The sequence below is a fragment of the Zalophus californianus genome, chromosome 2 (assembly GCF_009762305.2).
Source record: "Zalophus californianus isolate mZalCal1 chromosome 2, mZalCal1.pri.v2, whole genome shotgun sequence".
Taxonomy (NCBI): domain Eukaryota; kingdom Metazoa; phylum Chordata; class Mammalia; order Carnivora; family Otariidae; genus Zalophus; species Zalophus californianus.
In genome coordinates this window covers 44,299,367-44,319,291 of record NC_045596.1, presented here as the reverse complement: position 1 = coordinate 44,319,291, position 19,925 = coordinate 44,299,367, and the positions used below count along the sequence as shown (strand labels likewise).

The window sequence follows — 19,925 nt, the reverse complement described above, 5'->3', positions numbered from 1 at the left end:
CTAATATATTCAAAGTGCTAAAAGAAAAAAACTGTCAAGTAAGAATCCTATATCTGGCAAATCTTCAAAGGTGAGGGAGAAATTAAGACATTTCCAGATAAAAAAAAGTTGAGAGAGTTTGTGACCACCAGACCTGGCTTGCAAGAAATGCTCAAAGGAGTCCTACAGGTGAAATGAAAAGACACTACACAGTAACTCAAAACTGTATGGAAAAATAAAGATCTCAATAAAAATAAATATACAGGCAATTATAAAAGCTAGTATTTTTGTAACAACGGTTTGTATCTGTATTCTTTGTTTTCCACATGATTTAAGAAACTAATACATTTAAAGAAAAAAGGTATTATTAACATGAGAGCTGCCATTACTGTAACTTTAGTATGTGATTCCCAATCTTGTTTTCTACATAGCTTAGGAGACTAATACATTTAAAAGGATTATTAGTTTATGATTTGGGGCACAAAATGTATAAAGATGTAATTTTGTGACAACAACTAAAAGGGGTGGAAACAGAGCTCTAAAAAAAATGTTTTTGGATGTTATTAAAGTTAAGCTATAAAATCATGTTAGCATGTTATAACTTTAAGAATATTAACTGTAACCCTCATAGTAATCACAAAGAAAATAGCTATAGAAGAAATGAGAAAGGAATTTAAACATTTTAAAACCAAAAAAATTAACAACACAAAAGAAGACAGTAATATAGGAAATGAGGGACAAAAAAGCTATAGGACATATAGAAAACAAATAGCACAATGACGGAAGTCCCTCTTTATCAGTAATCACTTTAAATATAATTGGATTAACTCTCCTAATAAAAGACAGAGATTGGCAGAGTGGTTAAAAACATACGACCCAACTATAAGCTGTCTATGAAAGACTCGAGATCCAACGACACAAACAGGTTAAAAGTGAAAGAAAGAAGAAATATTCCATACAAAAAGTAACCAAAAGACTGCAATGGTGGCTATACTAGTATTAGACAAAACAGACTTTAAATTTAAAAATATTACAAAAGACAAAGGATATTAAACATTAATAAAAGGTTCAATACAGCAAGAAGATATAATAATTATAAACACATATCTAATGACAGACCATCAGATTATATGAAGCAAAAACTTCACATGGGACATTTTCCAGGATAGACCATATGCTGGGCCACAAATTAAGTCTCAATAGATTCAGAAAGATAGATATCAGGGCACCTGAGTGGCTCAGTCAGTTAAGCATCTGCCTTCAGCTCAGGTTATGATCCCAGGGTCCTGGGGTCAAGTCCCACACTGGGCTCCCTGCTCTGCAGGGAGTCTACTTCTCCCTCTTCCCCTCCTCCCACTCAATCTCTTTCTTTCTCTCTCTCAAATAAATAAATAAAATCTTAAAAAAAAAAAAGATGTCATACAAAGTACCTTCTCTGACCACAATGAGATGAAGTTAGAAATCAATAACAAAAAACTGGAAAATTCACAAAATTGTGGAAACTAAACACTACACTTTTTAAACAACCAATGGACCAAAGAAGAAATAACAAGAAAAATTAGAAAATACTTAAGAGATAAATGAAAATATAACACAAGACACCAAAACTTATGGGGTACAGCAAACGGTGCTAAGAAAAATTTATAGCTATAAACACTTACATTAAAAAACAAGAAAGGGTTCAAATCGACAACTTAATTTACAACTTAAGGAACTAGAAAAAGAACAAACTAAACCCAAAGCTACCAGAAGGTAGAAAAAAAAATTAGAGCAGAAATAAATGAAATGGAGAACAGAAAATTTGAAAAAAAATCAATGAAACCAAAATTTGGTTCTTTGAAAATATGAATAAAATTGACAAACTTTTAGCTAAATAAACTAAGAAAAAAAGAAAAGACCCAAAATTACTAAAATCAGAAATGAAAGTGGAGACATTACTGATTCCACAGAAATGAAAAGGATTAAGAGAGTACTATGAACTGTATGCCAAAAAATTCAATGACCTACATAAAATGGGCAAATTCCTTAAAACACAAAACCTACTAAGATTAAATCATGAAGAAAGAGAAAATCTAAAGAGACCTAGAACAAGGAAAGAAATAGAATCAGTAATCAAAAATCTCCCAACAAAGGAGAGTCCTGGACCTGAGAGCTTCACTGGTGAATTCTACCAAACATGTAAAGAACTAATACCAATTCTTCTCAAACTTTTCAAAAGAATTGAAGAGGAGGGAACACTTCATAACTCATTCTATGAGGCCAGCATAACCCTGATACCAAAGCCAGACAAAGACATTAAACGAAAACTACAGACTAATATCCCTTAGAATCACTGATGCAAAAATCTTCACCAAAATACTAGCAAACAGAATTCAGCAGCATATTAAAAGGATTATACACCTTGACCAAGTAGGATTTATCCCTGGATTGCAAGGATGGTTCAACATACAAAAATTTATCAATGTAATATGTCCTATCAATAAAATGAAGGAAAAATACCACATGATTATCTCAAGTGATGCAGAAAAAATATCTAACAAAACTCAATATTCTTTCATGATAAAAATATTCAACAAATAGAAATAGAAGGAAACTACCTCAACTTAATAAAAGTCATATATTAAAAACCCACAGCAGGGGCGCCTGGGTGGCTCAGTCATTAAGCGTCTGCCTTTGGCTCAGGTCATGATCCCAGGGTCCTGGGATCCCTGCTCTGCAGGGAGTCTACTTCTCCCTCTCCCACTCCCCCTGCTTGTGTTCCCTCTCTCTCTGTCAAATAAATAAATATTTAAAAAAACAAAAAACCCCACAGCAGAGTTTTTTGTTTCATAGAGACAAAGACCATGAAGAGTGCTTGACAACTCCTCAGCTGGCTCCCTCCATGAAGGTGAGGGAAAGGAGGGGAGAATTCTTATGTTTTGATTTTAGAACTCTGAATTTAGAGCGATTAGCCTTTACTCACAAAAATAAAGTGGTGTTTTTATTTCCATTAAAAAAAAAACCTCACAGCAAACATCATACTCAATTGTGAAAGACTGAAAGCCTTTCCTCTAAAACCAAGAACAGGCGAGATGTTTGCTTTCGTTACGTTTATTCAACAAAGTACTGGGAATTCTAGCCAGAGCAATTAGGCAAGAAAAGGAAATAAAAAGTAACCAAATTGGAAAGGAAGAAGTACAATTATCTCTGTTTACAGATGATATGATCTTATATGTAGAAAACCCCAAAGACTACACACACACACACACACACACACACACACACACACACACAAAGGTGTTAGAATACATGAATTCAGCAAAGTAGCAGAATACAAAGTCAACACACAAAAATCAGTTGTATTTCTACACACAAACAATTAACCATGCAAAAAGGAAATTACAAAAACAAATCCACTTACAATCATATCAAGAAGAATAAAATACTTAGGGGGCGCCTGGGTGGCTCAGTCGGTTAAGCATCTGCCTTTGGCTCAGGTCATGATCCCAGGGTCCTGGGATGGAGCCCCGCATCAGGCTCCCTGCTCAGTGGGGAGTCTGCTTCTCCCTTTCCCCCTGCCCCTGCCTGTGCTTGCTCTCTCTCTCAATATCTCTCTCAAAAAAAATAAAATACTTAGGAAATAACTTAACCAAAGAGGTGAAAGACTTGTACAATTAAAACTATAGAACAGGGGTGTCTGGCTGGCTCAGTCAGTAGAGCATATGACTCTTGATCTCATGATCATGAGTTCGAGCCCCACGTTGAGCAAAGAGATTACTTAAAATAAATAAACAAATAAAAATAAAACTACAAAATATTACTTAAAGAAATTAAGGACAACATAAATAGATGGAAACACATCACATGTTCAAGGGTTGGAAGACTTGACATTGTTAAAATGTCAATACTACCGAAAGTAATTTACAGATTCAATGCACTCCCCATTAAAATCCCAATGGTGTTTTTAGGCAGAAATTGAAAAACTCATCCTAAAATTCACATGGAATTTCTGGGGGCCAGAATAATCAAAACAATCTTGAGAAAGAAGAACAAAACTGGAGGACTCACATTTCCTAATTTCTAAACTTACTACAAAGCTACAGTAATCAAAACAGTATAGTATTGGCATAAAGACAGACCTAGAAACCAATACAATAAAACAAAAGCCCAGAAATAAACCCCTGCACATATGGTCAAATGATTTTGGCAAGGGTGCTAAGACCATTCAACGGAGGGAAAACAGTCTTTTCAACAAATGGTGCTAGGAAAACTTAATATCCACATGCAAAAGAAAGAAACTGGATCCTTACCTAACACCATATACAAAAATTAACTCAAAATGGATCAAGGACCAAATGTTTCAGGATGTAAGACCTAAAACAATAAAACTCTTAAAAGAAAACACAGGACAAAAGCTTCACAGCATTGAATTTGGCAACAATTTCAACACCAAAGGCACAGGTAACAAAAGAGAAAATAAATTGGATTTCACAAAAATCTTTAAATTTTATACATCAAAAGACAGTATTCATAGAATAAAAAAGCAACCAGAGAATGGAAGAAAATATTTGCAAATCATATATTGGATGAGGGACTAATACCTAGAATATACAGAGAAATTCTAAAACTCAACAATACAAAAGCAAACAACCTAAATAAAAAGCAGACAAAGGACTTGGATAGACATTTCTCCAAAGAAGATATAGGAATGGTCCATGAGCACATGAAAAGATGCTCAACATCACTAATCATTAGAGAAATGCAAATCAAAACCACAATTAGATATCACCTCACACCCATCAGGATGGCTATTATCAAAAAACAAACAAAAAACAAACAACCCCCCGCCCAAAAAGACAACAAGTGTTGGCAAGGATGTGGAGAAATTGGAACCCTGTGCACTGCTGGTAGAATGTAAAACAGTATAGCCACTGTAGAAAACAATATGGTGGTTCCTCGAAAAATAAAGAATGGAATTACCGTCTGATCCAGCAATTCCACTTCAAGGTCTACACCCAAAAGAACTAAAAACAGGGTCTTGAAGAGATATTTGTACACCCATGTACACAGCAGCCTTATTTACAATAGCTAAAATATGGAAGCAACCCAAGCATTGACTGACAGATGAATGTATAAACAAAATGTGGTATATACATTCAATGTAATAGTTACTCCCCTGCTTTTTTTTTTTTTAAGATTTTATTTATTTATTTGACAGAGAGAGATAGTGAGAGGGAACACAAGCAGGGGGTGTGGGAGAGGGAGAAGCAGGCTTCCCGCCGAGCAGGGAGCCAGACGCAGGGCTCGATCCCAGGACGCTGGGATCATGACCTGAGCCGAAGGCAGACGCTTAACCGACTGAGCCACCCAGGCGCCCCTCCCCTGCTTTTCAGAAGTTTATGATATGCCACTTTACTTTTACCAAAGACTCACATCAATGCCTGTTTTCACTAACTGAAAGAAATCTGAGAAGGATTTTTTATTTTACCAAAAAAAGGCAAAAAGTAAAGATAGCGTTCAGCATTTGTTGTGCAGCGAGCCATTATAGAGGCAGTGCACAGCCCGAGCAGCGACAGTGGTGCTGCCAAGCTCCTTCCCCGGGCACTACACTCAGCCTCTCGGCATCAAACCTCCATAGATTTGAGCTGAGCCTGCGAGCATCCATGTTTATTGTGATTTTTTGCGTGCATCCGTCAGCAAGAGGTATCATAGGTAACAGTAAAACCTAGGAGGTTATTTTTGGGGTCTGGGAATGCTCAAAATATTTTTCATGTAAATTAATTGTAATTGCCTCTTCATTTTATGCCATTTCAGCTTACAAAGGGTCTCATAGGAATACTCTACTTTCGGACAGCAGGAGAAACCTGTATTACTATTATAACAAGTAATAACAAGTGAGGATGTGGAGAAATCAGAACCCTTGTGCAATTGCTGGTGGGATTTTAAAATGGTCTGGTCATTATAGAAAACAGTATGGCAGGTCCTCAAAAAGTTAAACATAAAATTACCCTATGATACCAGCAATTTTACTCCTAGGTATATATCCAGAAGAATAGAAAGCAACAACTCAAAAAGATACACAACAATGTCCATAGCAGTATTATTCACAACCCAAATGTCTATCAACAGATGAATTTTTTAAGATGTGTTTTATATATATATATATATATATATATATATATGATGTAATTTTATTCAGCCATAAAAAGTAATAAAGGTCTGATACATGCTACAACATGGGTAAATCTTTAAAATATTATACTAAGTGAAGTGAATCAGCCACAAAAGGACAAATATTCTGTGATTCCATGAATATGAAGTACCTAGGATAGGCAAAATCATAGAGACAAAGTAGAATAGGGGTTACCAGGGGATGGGGGAATGAGGGGTTACTGTTTAACAGGCCACAAAGTTTCTGTTTGGGATAATGAAAAAGTTCTGGAATTGAACAGTGGAGACGGTTGTATGACATTCTAAGTGTACTTAATACCAATGAACTATATACTTAAACTGGTTAAAATGGTGGGGCCCCTGGGTGGCTCAGTCGGTTAAGCATCTGACTCTTGATTTCAGCTCAGGTCATGATCTTGGGGTTGTAAGGTCGGTCACCCCATGTTAGGATCTGCACTCGGCGGGGAGTCTGCTTCTCTCCCTCTCCCTCTGTACTTCCCCCTGCTCACACACAGTGCACGCACTCTTTCCTTCTCTTTCTCTAAATAAATAAATCTTTTTTTTAAAAAGTTTAAAATGGTAAATTTTATGTTATATATATTTTGCCACAATAAATATATTTTTAAACATTTGAGGAGAAAAAACAAAAATATTGGAAATTCAAACATAATAATCACATATTAACATGACCTGTTAGTACTATGTCCAAACAGAATTCCCCTTTCTCTCTCCTTCCTCCCCTTCTTTCCTTCCTTCTTTCCTTTCTTCCTTAGGTCTTTCCTTCCTTCTCGCCTCTATACCAAACAGCTAAACATTCTGAGGAAGATAGATGCACGAGGGAATTTTAATAAGACTTTAATTTTAAAAAGATAAATCATATTACAACAGGGACCGGCAGAATGAGGAAATCTAGAGCAGGGATTATAAACAACCAGCAGGCAGAACCAAAGACCCAAAAGGTACTTCTATCCTCAGTAAAAGGGAAAATGAAGAAAGAACAAAAATACATGTGCAAGCCCCAAATTATAAATCACTCAGTTCTATAACAACTGCTTGTAACTATCTTAAAGGATAAGATGAGTTAAATAATTCAGCCAGGGCCAGTTCTACTGGCTGTGAAGTACTGAGGAAGAAACAAAGCCACATAGCCTGGATTCCAGGCCAGCAGAGGTCAGGGATCACATCTTACACCATCTCGAAAAGTACAGCCTACCACCCTAGCTTCCCAACACTGCAGACATCATTTGTGGGAAATCAATTTAAAACCCTTAACAGTCCTCAATAAAGAGTAAGTCCAGATTTCCCAACCTAATATCTCATATAAAGAACAAGGCAGTTTTATGCATACTCTTCTGCTGATAAGTGCTCAACTATTTCACATCTCCAAGGAAAAGGTTATGGGCCAAAGAAAAATGTTTGCATTCTTCAGCCTTTCACTTGATTTGACAAGGATCATTGATCTATACATCAAACTTGGAAGATGTCAAGATAGACCTAACTTATTAATGATTCTTAAAAAAAAAATCATAATGCCACTCTTACGATTATAACTGGCAGAAATGGTCTCCTAAGATGCGTTCCAGCTCTAATTAAAATAGGGCTGTCCCAGAGCTCCCAGTTAATTTTAATTTATATTAAAATAACTCAGAAGAGCTATTCAGTATATTGAACAACCTCCTCAAATCCAGCTGGTTAAATGTTAGCATCTTCCCTTTCCATAAGTCGCAAGGTTTGAGATAGATCATGTGCGGAGGGAGAGAGGGGGCATCCAAATTACCAACACAAGTGGCCTTTTTTCAGGACACCAAAGAAACTGTTTTCTAAAATGAGATTATGCTGTACTTAGTCAAGCTATTTAAAAGATGGAGTGCTAAAAAGATCCTGCCCATCAATAACCATATTGGTGGAATTAATCGAAACTGTAAGAACAACATCTATCTGGAAACTGATTTTAATCAATGTTGAAGAGACTGAACTACCACAGCTTTTCACTTAATTATACCTATGATCTGAAAGCTGGAAGAGATTCCAAATATTCCCACAGCTCTTCTACTTCAAAGTGCTCTGGGCTACTCTATCCAGAAACAGTGCCACGTTTCACTCCACTCACTCAGCTTTACTTTAAAGTACTTAGGACATTATATTATATACTTACATGTTTACTATTTACTGTCCCTCTCCCACTGGAATATCGCCTCCATCACAAAGGGCCCTGTGTGTCTGCTCTTGTATCCAAGCACCAAACGATAGCCCTTGGCACAGACCAAGCCCTTGGTAACTACTGTATCTGTTTACTGACTAACTGGATAATTCTTGCCCCATACCCTTTGATTTTATACATGAGATTATCTGAGGCCCAGAGGAGTAAAGTGACTTGCGCAAGGTCACCAGGCAAATTAGAGGGAAACCTGCCCTTAGAATCAGGCCTCTTAAATCCCAGTCATCCTTCCAAAGTCAATGCGATCATGCCACTGGCTGCTTAGGATAGCTCTCCATTGCCTTAAAAAATGTCAACACTCCTTACCTTTTTCAAATCTCTCCAAATTTTGCCTGACCCACTTTTCTAGTCCGGCCTCTACCACTCCCTTCCACGCCAGATGTTCCTGCCACCTCAATATACCATGGCTTTCGTGCTTACTTTCCACCCCCTCTCCATCTGTCAAAATTCTCCCCATCCTTCAAGACCCAGCTCAAATATCACTTCCTCTGTAAGCGACCTCCTTATCTTTCTTTATTCAATCCTTCTTCACCAGAATAATCATTCCTTCTGAGTTGCCATAGCATTTTGATGCATCCTAGCACACTTTAAATTCTGCCTTGTGTTTCTTCTTCACTAGACTGTGAGTCCTTCCTTTTCCTATTCACTAGCCACTCCACACTGCCTGATACAAACAGCTGGATCAGGGGGAAAGGGAGGGAATTCAGGGGAGGTGTTCTACCCCTTCCATGCTCAATGACTCCCGATGCAACAACAGCCTCCCAGCATCCCAACTGGCTGCCCCAATGACAAAGGAAAAAACTTATTGTTAAAAACAAGAGGTAACATTAAACATGACAGTACATGAAATCAGATAGTGAAATGTAGACCATAAATTAAATGCATTCATTCTGCAACAATGTAAAAATGCTACATTCTTAAATTAGACTGAGACAAAGTTATTAGTATTTTTGCATTCAAGTACTCTGCACTCCCCCAACCTTTGTTCTTCTCATGCTTTACCCATGGTACCCAGCACATGGCGTGTACTCAATACATGTCTGGTGCTATAAGATAAAGTGGGTTTCCGATGACTCAGGCCGGATGGGATGTGGATGGTCATGGTACTTGTGAAAATTAATAAAAGGATACGTCATTTAGAATGAAGTCTCGAGACCAGCAGGGGAGCTCTCACACCCAGCACCCCAGCTCAATTTCAGGCCCAAGGGCAAGTGGCACACTGCAGGTGGATACCACTTTTACAATCCCAGCAGCCCAGACAATGAGAGGCAGTCACAGTTCAGCCAATGAGAAGCCCCTCCCAACTCCCCCCTTTCCTCTATAAAAAAGCAGTCCACTGCTTTGTTCTCCAGTCTATAGTTCTGCCATAGCTTCCATGTCCCAAATTGCATTCTCTGCTATTCCCAAAAAAGCAAATCTTTTGCTGATAAAATAACTGGCAGTTTTATTTTTAAGGTTAACAACCTTGGGCACCTGGATGGCTCAGGTGGTTAAGCGACTGCCTTCCACTCAGGTCATGATCCTGGAGTCCCAAGATCGAGTCCCGCACTGGGCTCCCTGTTCAAGAGGGAGTCTGCTTCTCCCTTTGGCCCTCCCCCTCTCATGCTCTCTCTCTTTCTCATTGTCTCTCAAATAAATAAATAAAATCTTAAAAAAAAAAAAGGTTAACATCCTTTTCCTTAAGCTTCATACCACAGGGCACTGTTACATATTCTGGCCTACTCAAAGGTAACCATTAAGAAATTGCTATCTTGTTTTGTTTCTCTATATCCAGGATCAACCAGGTTTTTGTAACAGACAAAAAGCATAGAAAAATGGTCATCGGGAAATCTTTTTATAAGCCAATCTTCTGGAAGTAATCACGTATCTTCTTTCAACCTCCACACCACCCCTACTTAAAAAGACAAATTCCTGGGGCGCCTGGGTGGCTCAGTTAAGCATCTGCTTTGGCTCAGGTCATGATCCCAGGGTCCTGGGATCAAGGCCCATGTCAGGCTGCCTGCTCACGGGGAGCCTGCTTCTCCCTCTGCCTCTCCCGTTCTCCCTTTGCCTCTCCCCCCTGCTCATGCTGTCTCTCTCTCTCAAATAAATAAAATCTTTTTTTTTAAAGATTTTATTTATTTGAGAGAGAGAATGACAGATAGAAAGCACGAGAGGGAAGAGGGTCAGAGGGAGAAGCAGACTCCCCGCTAAGCAGGGAGCCCGATGTGGGACTCGATCCCGGGACTCCAGGATCATGACCTGAGCCGAAGGCAGTCGCTCAACCAACTGAGCCACCCAGGCGCCCTAAATAAAATCTTAAAAAAAAAAAAAGATAAATTCCTGCACATTTTTATCTAGTATGGATGATGAGATTAATTGAAGTGTCAGAGGTTGCCTGACAAAGTCACTGTTCACTAGCTGTCATTAAGTCACTGATAACAAACTGATGGTGTCTTAGAACTGTGTGGGCCAGAAAGAAAGACTAGATCTAAAGGTGCATAAAGTGAACATCTTTTAGATGTTAATTTGAGCTGCCTGTGCTATTTGAGAAAGCAAAAATCTCAATCAGAAATAATAAGGACAACAAATTCGGTCCTAAGGTTTTCTCCCTTTTTATCATTGCCAATTAAAGACCATAATGTTCACAAAACTGACAGAAAACCCACATTCTGGGGCCATGGCTTTGTACCAGCCAACTCTGGCTAGTTCTTCCTCAACTGGCACATCAGGAGCATTCAGGGTTAAGAAAGAATAACTAACACCTCATAGCTCTTTCTTCAGAATATAGGCTAAGTAAGCAATGTCTCTTCACTTTAGCTCTTTTCCTTCCAAAAGGGGTACAGCCTGAAAATCTTGCTGCTTTGTCCATCAAGGTTCATTCAAAACCATCTGAAATTTTTGTAATAATACATATTAAAGTACCTCTTTAATGAGCACTATCTTATTTATCCAAGTTACAGCTGTTAATGTCTAATATCTTAATGCGTTTTTCTCAGAAGTAAATAAAGCTGTAAGACCTCTGACCTACATAGGAAGCTAAAACTTAGTCTAAACATCAACATTATAAACAAACTTTCCCTCCTATATATGAGCGTGCACGCACACACAAATTGGCATAACACCTAATGTACAGTGACTCAAGCACAGATCTTGCAACTTAATGATAATTGCCATGCACTAAATGGTCCTCTAATGGTTTAGAGAGTTCCATCTTCCAGAGCACCTAACCTATTAGCAAGAAGAGATTACAGGCAATGGAAAGAACTCAGCTCAGTTACTTAACCTCTGAACCTTAGCCTTCTCATCTGTAAAATGAGGGGCTGGTTTAGAACAGTGCTGCCCAGTAGAATGCAAGCCACAAATGTGAGCTGCATATGCAGTTTTAAATTTTCTAGTAGGCACATTTAAAAAAGTAAAAAGAAACAGGTAAAATTAATTTTAGTAATGTTTTATTCAACCTAACATAGCTAAAATATTATTTCAACATATAGTCTATTTTGAAATTATTAATAAGGTACTGTACATTCTTTTTTCATACCAAGTATTTGAAATCTACACCACATCTCCCTTTGGACAAGCCACATTTCAAATACTCAGCAGCCACATGGACCATATGAGACAGCACAAATCTACATGATCTTTGGTATTTTTCTTGTTACTGGAGGTAATTTCAATAAAGCGAAGAAGAGATGCGTACATCATAGGAGACTCAGAAAAACTGTAAGTGTTCCCCTGTTAAATTCAGTGAAGTTGGATCTGTAAACAACAGAGTAGGTGGTTTGATCTACTACTTGCAGACTCACCCTCTTCTCGCTACCACAGCCGTTATCCTACAAACCAAAGGGAGATTAAGAACATTCAGGAAAAGTGTACAACTGCTTAATGAATGAGACTCTTAGAAAATCCTAACTAGGAAAAAACAACTGTTAAAATGAGACTTCAACAGAAATGACAAAGAAAAATAACTGACAACATGTTATCTTCCACATATTAAGATAATGCTATGAAACCAATTTGCACATGCTTTTGGGATTGCTTCTCTAATTACTCAACATCCACTGTTCTAGAGAGAGTCATGCTGCTCCTCTCACACTGTTTTGTTTATTAGTCCCTTTGTGATCAATGATCTGCCTTCGCCAGATGGTTAGTCTGGGTTAAGAGTACAATATGAGATCAGAGAACAAAGCAAAGCTAACTGGCCTTCCTAAGAATTGAACCTGTGACCCTGACCTCATTAACTCTAGAAAACAGTTAACCCATCACAAACATGCCTGGGCAGCTGCATCACTAAGAGTGCCAAGAAAGTCCACTGCGTCTGTCACAACAATGCTCTGGTAGAGAAAAAGTCACTCTATATTTATTAAGAACTTTTCAAAATGAAGAAAATCCTGCATGCATCATTGAAGCAGTCTGGAATTCACCAGCAGCGTCTTCTCTGCTGGATCAGTCACAAGCTTCCCTAAGAACATCAGCTGTCGCGCCCATCTAAGACCACAAATGGCTTTGTCAAGGGCGTTCAGTGTACTGATGTTTCCTTTTCCAAAACAGTGATCATAGGACCATGGCCTTTCCTTTCTATGTCTGTGTGAGGAAACCACTGGTTAACAGTTATAAACCATGGGTTAACAAGAATTTTCACAAATTACATATTGAATCCAGCTTATCTCAGATTTAAATAATGACTGAATTTCTCTATTGCATCCCCCCCACTGCCTGTTCCCCTTTTTCCCCCTTAGTGCCAGCCAGTCCCTCACCAGGGAGGCCAGTGGGCATTTGGGTGGATTGTTCTTGCCTTCCCTGGTAAGAGCCCGACACCTTTTTAGTAAATTGTCATTCCTTTCTTGTTACTGGGAATAATTCCTCTTAGCAGCTGCTACCTGTTTTACATCCTAACAACCTGTCTCTAATTAGCTGAGTACCTACTTCTGATTTAAATATCTCCCAGAGTGTTTCAGGGATGCAGTTTTTGTATCTTTTCCTCAAACACTTAATATTTACTACAGTACAAGTTTTAGAAGCAAGTTTATTGAAATTTCCTCTTAAGCCTTAAAGTACGCTTTTGAAAAATTCTACAAATTCCTGAAAGGGCTGGTGAAGATTTTAAAATCTGATTGAATATATTTCTGCTTTTCGTTTTCACATTTCAAATGGAATCACCTTTTCACATGCAAACTTATTACAATATAAAGGCTATTACACATGGTTGGGCTGTTTGGCTTCTTAAATGTTTCTCATAACATGTAACTATAAGATATTCAACATCTTTTAAAGGTTTTTACTGTTTTTTAATTTCCACAAAGCTACTTAAGAATTTTTTAAATGTGGGCGCCTGGGTGGCTCAGATGGTTGAGCGTCTGCCTTCGGCTCAGGTCATGGTCCCAGGGTCCTGGGATCAAGTCCCGCATCGGGCTCCCTGCTCCTTGGGAGCCTGCTTCTCCCTCTGCTTCTCCCTCTCTCTCTCTCCCTCTCTCTCTCTCCTCCTCTGTCTCTCATGAATAAATAAATAAATAAAAAAGAATTTTTTAAATGTATGGATTAAGAGTTTATAATCTTGCATTTCTCATATAGCTGTAGAAATCACACATATATGTAAGTCTAATATATGCATATGGATCTGCCTCAAAGCCACTAGCATAAACATCTAAATTGACTGCACTCTTATCTCTAAGAATTTTCACATTGACAGTAAGAGTACTATCATTTTGTTATACATCTAAAACTAAAACATTGTATGTCAATTATACTTCAATTAAAAAAATAGTACAAAATGTAACGGTAACCAAGTTTAGTATCAAATTACAACAATTCCATGGCTGGAATGTTTCTTGATGCTCTCAGAAACTATACCAATTCACTAAGGGTCAAGTGTTAGACAAAAGGAATGTTAATAAATTAAGCATAAGATGTAAGCTTACTAAATCTGTACGCATTTCACTAGTAGCAAAACAATTTTTTGAGGGCTAACCTAAGGATGAAATCGATATCCAAAAATAAATAAAGCAATATATTCACTTTTATCTAATCTTAACAGAAAATGAAGACTAATGAACAGAAACATACGGATTTTCAAACCAAATAAACCATGAAACCATGAAACTTCTTTGTCTAATATATCATCATGCTCTACACAAACTCTGATTTTAAAATTATCAAATTTGAAAAGACTCACCTTAAGTCAACAAATAAACTGTTTAAACATAGAGTTAGAAGTTAAAAGCTCCATGCACAGAGACACTATAATGCAAAAAAGCAGGAGCATATTTCTATACTTTAAGGTATAGAAGATATTTAAGCAGCTGGTAATCATCTCATTATTATACTCCTACATATCCACAGCAATAGGCAAACCAGACACTACAAGGGTCTGAATCTATAAGATGCAAGTGTGAAAGAAACAGTGAAATCTGCTTTTCCACTATCATTTAAAATCACCTATTTGTAAATTCTAAGTACCATTTTTAAAATATATTCCCTTACAACATGCTTTAATTCTTCCCGACAATAGTTTTAAAAGAGGAAAGTCCCAAGAACCAAAAAATTAAAATTGAAATACTGCTAAAAATTAAGAAACACTTGCAAAGAACTGAAATAAAAAAATTTTAATAGGGCGGTTAGTTGTGCTTCCTTATAAGTACTTTACAAAATAAATACTTTTACTGCCCAGTGAGTTTGAGACAAATCAATATACTATAAAATACTCTTCGTGGCTCTTAAGTCTTCATTTTGTGCCTTAACAAATGCTGACATTCATTCGTAATGAAGTCTTTTTATAGTTACACAGCTATTTCATGTCTCTTTTGAAGACATATTAAACCTTTGGGTACTCAATAAAACTGACCAATTAATTGACTCTATCGTAAAAACCTGAGAAGCTATTCCCAAATATTTACATCAAAGAATAGCCAAAGTCAAAATGAGTTACTAGTCTACCCAATATATTTTCTTACTTTACTAAGCTGAAAATTTTCCTCAAATGGGTCCTTTCAAAGGAAACTACAAAAGATGTACCACAAGGGGTAAATTCTTAATACTGCCATTCAAATTTACATAAAAAGAATGATAGATCTACAGCAATCACTGTGACAGAATATCGGAACAGGGTAAGACAGCAGAGAACTCTGCGGTCAAACAGGACTCCGTATGAGTTCTTGCTTCATCTCTACTAACTTTATGACCATGGGCAAGTTAATAAAACCTCTCTGAGTCTTAATCTCAATTATCAAATGGAAACACAGGGCCAAATTACAGGCTGTTGTGAGCCCTAAATTAGATAACATATATAAATAGACTGCTTAGCACAGTACCTAGATCATGATACCCAATAAATGACTGTAATTACTACGAAATTTTTAAGAATCTATTTTCAGTTTAATATTCATTCCAAATGTAGATGATTAAAAGGAAAAATGTAAAGATTCAATAAAAGATTTTTCTTTCATTTAGCCCAATCATCCTTTACATGAACGATTTTCAAACTTCAGGTCCTACCCATTAATGGAATCTGAAATCATTCAGTGGTTCTTTTTTTTTTTTTAAGATTTTATTTATTTGACAGAGAGAGACACAGCAAGAGAGGGAACACAAGCAGGGGGAGTAGAAGAGGGAGAAGCAGGCTTCCTGTTGAGCAGAGAACCCGATGTGGGGCTTGATCCCATGACCCCGGGATCATGACCTGAGCCGAAGGCAGATGCTTAACGACTGAGCCACCCAGGCGCCCCTCATTCAGTGGTTCTTAACCAGCATTTTTAAATAAGATAGAATAAAAATATAAGAATGAATTGTACATAGGAAGTTTAAGCTTGATTCATGAATTTCTTTTAAACATATTTGTAATGTGTTTGTATACTGGATGGCAACATAAAATTCACCTCTTACTGTGCCAAAAAAAAAAAAAAAAATTAAAAGCCACTCTTTAAGGGTACCTGGGTGGCTTAGTCAGTTGAACATCAGATTCTTGGTTTCAGCTGGGGCATGATCTCGGGGTCATGAGATGGAGCCCTGTCTGGGGCTCCCCGCTTGGCAAGAAGTCTGCTTGAGATTCTTTCCCCCTCCTTCTCATTCCCTCTCTGCTCCTCCCCTGACCCCTCACATGCACTCTCTCTCTCTAAAATAAATAAAATCTTTTTTTAAATAAATAAATAAAAGCCACTGCTTTACATTATAATAATGGGAATAAAAATAATTAGTTGACACTGAATGCTTTGTTTGTGCTATGCACATACATGATTTCATTTGATCCTTCCCCAGACCCTATAAGATAGGTACTATGACTTCCACCATTTTACAGATGAGGAAACTAAGACTTAGAGATATTTAGTCACTTACCAAAGATGCAGTGCTAGCAACTTGTTAATCCAGGGTTCAAATTTAGTCACCTGACTCTAGAACTTGCACATTTAACCATTTCAGTAATTACTAGGTTGTAAAATATAAGTTTTCCTTATATAAAAGTTATTCAAAAGTTTGACATTTTCATGAAGCCTAATTTGAGACTGATTTTCTGGAGTACACTGTATCTTGAAAAAGGTAGTGTGGTTCATAGGTGAAAACACTAGGCATGAGATCCAGCTTCTGTCCCTGGTATTGCTGCTTCAGTGGCAGGGAGTTGGCAAGTCATTTAATCTCACCATGTCTGGATTTCCTCACCTACAAAACAGGAGTGATAATATCTGGCCTGCCTTCCCATAGGCCATTGTGAGAAAGTACATGTACATATAACAAGTGAAATGCTTCAGCGTGCTACGCAGTTATCTGAGATGATCATTAATACCACCCAAGGGGCCCCACTCTTCATAGAAACATACATCAAAAAAGATCAAAAAAGGAAGGTCACCAGGCTTTTATAAACTATATGTGGAAACATTGTGCACAATTTTGACACAGAGGCCTTCAGTAATTGTTCATTAAACTAAAAGAAGCAAATCAATTCAATCTGCATGCATGTTTTATCCATTTTTGTTTTATTTTTCATTAATTCATTCTTTCCGTAACTATATTGAACACCTACTATAAGCCACGTTAGAAATGTGGACTACAAAAAAAGACTATAAACTGTCCCTTGCCCTGGAGAATTTCATATTAATTTCAATTAATTTTTGTAAAATACTTCTTTATCCAGCAATAATAGCTTACATTTATTATAGTGTGTTATAGTTTAGAAAAAACTACACGGTAGCTTTTGTTTCCTGCACCAAATGCCTAAGTATGTCAAGTCAGTATTACTATTTTCTTGACTCCAAATTTAGTGCTAAGTACTAAATTTTTTTTTTTTTTTAAGATTTTATCCATTTGTTTGACAGAGAGAGAAACACAGCAAGAAAGGGAACACAAGCAGGGGCAGAGGGAGAGGGAGAAGCATGCTTCCCGCAGAGCAGGGAGCCAGATGCGGGGCTTGATCCCAGGACCCTGGGATCATGACCTGAGCCAAAGGCAGACACTTAACGACTGAGCCACCCTGGCGCCCCAGTGCTAAATCTTTAGAGTGAAAGTTTCTCAGTGTCAGAGGTGACTGTAAAAATAAGGTTTTGAAGAAAATACATTTTAATACTGGAAAGGGGCAATCTAGTAGCATGATTTTTTTTCCCTTCACATTTCTGAGTTGAAGCAATCTATAGTGCAGCCATATCACCTACATAAGATGCATTTTTCTTTTAAAAACCTGCCTTTAAAATTTCTTTTCTTACAGGCAACTTTCTGTTGAACATATTGAACTAGGATTCAGTTTTCTCACAGAATAAAGAAGGCAGTAGTGAAGGTGTATTTCCCTTGTTGACATTTTTAAAATAACTCAAAATTGATTGTATTCAGATTCCCGAGTCACATACAATACCAAATAATTGTTAGCCATTTTATATATAATTCAACAACTAAGATAGGTGATTTTTACAGGTGAACATCGATTTACTGACAACTTAATGAATTGAAATTTGCTACAAGATATATACTAAGAACCGTTTACTAAAATTGCCTTATCCTTTGTATTCTAACCACTCCCTCTCCATCACCACCACCCCCAACATTCTCACACTCCCTCACCTACACGAGATCAGTTTCCGGGCCATTATTCGTAAAGCCATATTAAAATTTCACAACACATGGTCGTAGTTACTAGGTTCCCCCCCCGCCCCCCTCCACCTACTGAGTCAACATGTCTTTATATATACATTCTTTCTTAAAAATCCAGAATTCAGAAAATATCACGATGCCTCTTTTCTGAGAACAAACATAAAATGTAAAGGTCTGCCCTTCTGTTTACTGATAACCATGAATAAAAGCCATACCCCCACCTACTGTATCCGTAGGGTTGGGAGGTCCAATCTCACCACTACAGACCTCTGCAAGAAATGACGGTTACAGGACCAGGAAAACCATCGCAAGAACGCCTGGGAGAAGATAAGGAAAACACATTCTACACCACTGGCAGTGTGCAGTCTCCCGGCTCCAGCCCTTGGTAAACAGGGAGAACCTTTGTCTTGCCTCAGCCATCAAACTGGTGGCTCATCAGAATTGGGGCAACAAGAGTTTGTGCGAAATGGCTTGGCAGAGGTTAAACAAAGCAATGCAGCTCCGGCGTGGGGAGAGGGCTGAGCACGGTCGGCGTCTGAGATCCCAGACGGCGAGGTTTCGCTCTACCCTCGCCGCAGCAGGAACCCGACCCCGGGACCCCGGGACAGGATGCCGCTGCGCGGGAAGGAGAAAGGGAATTAGAAGGTCCCACGCTCTCGGCAAGTTCCCGGGGCGCAGCCCGTCCGCAGGTTCCCTCGCGTGAGATCCAAAGCGGCGCACACCCAGCGCCGGTTCCTCGGGGAAGGTTCCTGCCGTGCCCGCGGGGACACCGCCCCAAAGTCCCCGGGGCGGCCACATCGAGCCCACGTCCCCAGGGCAAGGGCAAGGTCGGGAATCCCGGGGCGTCGCGGGGGCGCAGACTGGGGGGTCGCGAGTGCAGGGGAGAAGCCCGCCCGCTCCCCCCATTGTCTGGCTCCGGCCGCGGGCCGACAGGGCGCTCACCTGAGTCTCCGCCTGGTGCCGTGGCTGGCAGAGCGACTGGACGGCGACCGGCGGTCCCGCGCGGGCCGCGGACGCGAGCAAGCCGGCGGCTGCCCCGCAGCACCGGCAGCCTCCGCAGCAGCACCAGCAGCGCACCCGCCCCTCAGGCGGCCGCGGCCTCCATTGCTCTCCCCGCCGCCGCCAGCGCGCGGCACTGCGCGCCCAGGCCCGCGCGGCGCGGTCACGTGTTCCGCCGGCGCCTCGGGCGCTCGGACCCGCGCCGCCGCCCCGCCCGGCTTCGTCCCCGAGCGCCGACAGCCGCCTGGCACTGGGCGCCCGAGCTCTCGCGCCCGCCGGGAAGGGCGCGCATCGGACAGCTCCCCTCCCTGGAGGTGCCCAGGCACCGCGAGCCGGCCGAGCGAAGGGCGTGGGATTGATGAAAGCCTTCCCGGCACTGCAGGGGATGGCTCGAGGGACCACCCAACGCCTGGGGTCTAAGGTTGCTGGGCGGGGGGCGGGAGGGTGGGTCGCAGGGAGGCTCGCGTGGGGGCAGAACCCGGGACCATCAGTCATCACCCCGCGACAGGCAAAGCCGCTCCCTGGTACCTGG

At 39.5% G+C, this 19,925-nt stretch overlaps 1 protein-coding gene across 8 annotated transcripts in view; it reads right to left on the bottom strand.

The window, feature by feature from the left end:
- CRACD (capping protein inhibiting regulator of actin dynamics) overlaps nt 1–19,517 on the bottom strand; it is a 258,544-nt gene extending 239,027 nt beyond the window's left edge. For 4 of the 8 annotated variants that reach the window (XM_027597475.1, XM_027597484.1, XM_027597483.1 and 1 more), the window contains exons 1-2: nt 19,337–19,517; nt 18,620–18,711 (exon numbers count right to left, since the gene is read on the bottom strand). The gene's annotated coding sequence lies outside the window, so the exon portion shown is untranslated. Of the gene's footprint in view, nt 1–18,609; nt 18,712–19,336 lie in introns of all 8 variants that reach the window. The other 4 variants (XM_027597477.1, XM_027597476.1, XM_027597478.1 and 1 more) reach the window with 4 other exon arrangements.
- Between the last annotated feature and the right edge of the window lie 408 nt (nt 19,518–19,925).